Below are 4,077 nucleotides of genomic sequence, written 5' to 3' on the forward strand. Positions count from 1 at the left end.
TGAATAGCTAAATTCTACTCCTGAAACCAATATGACACTATATATTAATGAACTCGAATTTAAATAAAAATTTTGGGAAAAAAAAGAAATTTGCAGTCAATGATTTTAGATAGGTTTAATATTATGACTAGCATTTTAGAACCTCTGTAAGTCACTAGGATGCTATGAGTAAAAAAGAATTAATTATCAGGTCATTTTTTCTACCTCTAGATTTTTAAAAATTTTAGTATGAAATTTTTCAAACAATAAAATTGGAAGAATCTTACAGTGAATACTTGTATACCAAGCCCTGAGACTCCATCATTAATATTTTACTAATCTTACTTTATCACATATTACTTCCAGATAAATTACTGTCTAAAGCTTGTTTAGCACATCTGTGTTTAAGAACCTCAAATAATAATACCAATAATACTAATGATCAGATTTTACTTACTGAGCACCGACTATACTGTAGGCATTTTAAGTATACTACTTCTTATCCTCAGAGGACTATCATGTAAAGTACATATTATTCTCCGCCTGGCATAATTAAAGAATAAATGATCAAAGAATTTGAATAATTTTGTCAGTTTCCCTCAGCAGACCTAGGATTCAAATTTATGTGTATCTTACTTTACGTCCTCAATGCTCTTACTACTCTATCTCACCATCCTCAATTTAATACATTAGTAACTATTAAGTCATCCAAATCACTTTCTGCCCCTTTCCTCTTAACTATATAAAGGTTGGGTAGATTAGATAGATTTAAATTTGCTAATCATATGTAGAAAACATGTTTGTTCCATCTTTATTTCCATTTCTTTGAAGGCAATCTTTTTGACTTCTCAACCTGGACAGTGTTCCTAGTCTATATTCCCACTAACCAACAGTTTTGTTTTGTCACTTTTAATGCAAGCAGGAAGCTAACAAATGGAATATGTGGCAAGACTCTTGCCCTGTTGGAAACAAACCCTGGCACCATAGCATACACTATGGGTAGTTTTTCAGATGGGTTTTGTGAAAGCCATTCCTGCTAGTCATTTGACTGTTCTGATCTTTTTCCAGGATCATTTTAACTTGCTTTCAGAAGCCTTTAAGAACTCAGACAATGAGTCTCTTTCTACATTTGAATTTTGTTTACTCAGCTGAATGTCACAAAGAAAGTGATATTTTCCCAAAGGTAGAACAACAGATTCAAACTTCAGGATAATAATCCTGTGATTTTGTAAATGATGTGCTTTATTTGCTTAACAGTCTTAAATTCTATAATATGCTTATATATGATTTTTCTTCTTTTCCCTGTACAGAAATATTCTGAGCAAGCAGTTTCAGAGATCTGTCTCAGATGCATGAGGAACAAGAATTTTCTACAGTTTTTGGTAAATAAGACATTTCGCTGTTTTTCTAAATAATAAATTACCTTTAATATATGCAATATTTCAGATATTGTGCAAAATATCATTCCAAAAGGGCACAATAAGTTTTTAAAAGATTTTGTCTGTTTATTTATTGAGAGAGAGAGAGAGAGAAAGTGAGTGGGAGGAGGGGCAGAGGAAGAGACAGAATATCAAGCAGACTCCATGCTGAGGGCAGAGCCCCACACGGGGCTCGATCTCATGACTCTGAGATCATGACCTGAGCTCAAATCAAGAGCTGGACACTTAACTGCCTGAGGCATCCAGGCACCTCAGGGCACAGTAATTTTTTTAAAGTAGTATTTTAATAGTCAATTGCTCTGGGTATGTATGTATTATTCTAGAATAATTTTATTAATTTTTTTTCAACTATAATGGCCTATTTCATCATGAGAGGCGGTATAATTTGGTGGTCAAAACAGGGGCCCTGCAAGCACTTTCATCGGAGATTCTTACAATGTCATAGATGCTACTCCTCTTTGACCTTGGTGACATTCACTTCAATGTTCTGGCAATTCCTTCCCACACCCAAAGTCTTTTCATTTCTCACCATTGGGCTACTTAAGATATTTTAAACTGTAGTCCTCCAGGCTCAGATCACTCTTTTCCTTTCAGGTTACGTACACTGTAATTCCCCTTAAGCCTAGACTTCATTCCATGGAGGCTTCAGTCTTTTTTCTTCAATTGATCTGTCCCATCCCAATTTCATTTCTTTTACTACCGAACTTCTCCGGGCCCATTCCATCACTATCAACTCTACTTGGCTGTGTAGCTTTCCAGGGCACCAAAACATAAACAAACATGGATCAGTTTCTCCATTCATTTTTCTCAGTTTCTTATTTGCAAAATGGTCTGGAGAAAACGTGCAATTGTGGGTACCAGAGTCCCTGCTAATAATAAAATTCCAGCCTACCAGTTATTGGAGACTTTCTTTGTGTCAGGTGATAAGAACTGCACATCTGTTCTCTCTTATCCTCACAGTGACTGTGAAAGATAGTTGATACTGTTCCCTATTTTGCAAATGAAGATCCAATCCCTAGAAATGTTCAGACATTTGCCAGAGATCAAGGAAATGGCAAAGTAAATGCCACAAGCTGGAGTTGAAACTTGATCTTTCCTCTCTAAAGCACAACTTCTTAACCACTGTACCATGTAATTACCAATATATGTGGATTCAAATGCACAATTTTATTATTGTTCTACTTGTCCTTTTTTTTTTTTACTTTCTCTTCTTGCCTTCTTTTAGACTCAATAAATACTCTTTGCCACTCTATTTCCCCCTTGTACTAGTTTAACAGTTCTACATTCCTTACTAATATATTGTGGTTAACTTTGAAAAAATTCATTCTAACTTTAACCAATAAAATTTACATTCTTCCTGGCCAATGCATAGTTCTTAGAACACTGAAAATTTTAAATATCTCAATCTATACATCCATCTCTCTATTTGTCAATAAACACATTTTCATTCTATCATTTTTTGGGGTGGAGGATTCATTGGATTCTTTGACACCAATTTTATAAAAGATGTCATCTGGGAATTGTCTTCCACCATGCGGTTCTTCTGTCTAGGTGTTTTGTTTTGTTTTGTTTTAAAGAGAATTTAGAGAAAACAAATAAAACAATCTGTTACAGGGTTCTTACCACCAAAAGCTCCTCTTTTTTTTTTTTTAAACGTTATCATTTGCAAATATACTGCTCACGATCATTGGATACTGCCTTTTATTTTATTTTTGCTCCTTTTTTACTTGCTTATGAATGAAGCTTATCATATTTACATGGTGAGATCATAGATAAAAGTGTTTTGTTCTGTTTTGTTTTAGTTAGGGCCCATAAAATGAGAGGGTGAGCATTATGAAGATCCTATAACTTCAAAAATGGCTTGCGCTTATCGCCTAGTTTTTTTCTTGATTTTTAAAAATTTTTAATAGTCACAATGTATTCATCAAGAAAGAGAACAGCAGATTATCTGTAAATTTTAAAGACTTCATAGTAACTTTGTGCCTATATTTAAAAAAAAATTCTGATCGAAAGCTTACTCTATTCCTTCTAGCTTCATTGGTCAATACTTAGAATTATGCCTGTATTTTCTCCATGGGTCCCCTGCTTTTGATTCAGTCTTCCCTCACACACATATGAATATGTAAGTACAGAATTCTCCCAAAATTTTTGGAACTATTAAGAAAATCTAGAAAATTTCGCCTACATGTTTATGTGCCTGTCCAGACCCCTCCTTTTAACGTTAGTCCTCTTTCAGCAGCTTGCGTGACTTCTCTTGGATGAATCAAAATAATTTTTAACTAACCACATCTAAAATCAAACTCATGATCTTCTAAGCATGCTCCTCTTAGAAAAGACATTGCTGTGTATCCAGTTTTGCAAACAGAAACCTTACCACCTCCTTGCTCTAGCTCCCATCTATCCAATCAACCACCAAATCCCGACAGTATCACATCCTCTCTCACGTTTGTCCATGTCTTTCCATTTCTAGCAAACCCATCAGTGCCATTATACTCTAAGCTACCTCTCTTTTTCTAATTTGTGTTGTAAGATTAAAATCCTAACTTTTCTATTCCCATCCAGTTTTAGTTCCCTCCAAACAGTTTTACTCACTATGCCGAGAAGCTTTGCCCATATATGTGTGCATGTCCAGATCTATGTAGCTATATATTGCATACAG

The sequence above is a fragment of the Eumetopias jubatus genome, unplaced genomic scaffold, assembly GCF_037043125.1.
Source record: "Eumetopias jubatus isolate StellerSeaLion01/CBP00866 unplaced genomic scaffold, mEumJub1_p1.0 scaffold_8, whole genome shotgun sequence".
In the NCBI taxonomy this organism is placed as follows: domain Eukaryota; kingdom Metazoa; phylum Chordata; class Mammalia; order Carnivora; family Otariidae; genus Eumetopias; species Eumetopias jubatus.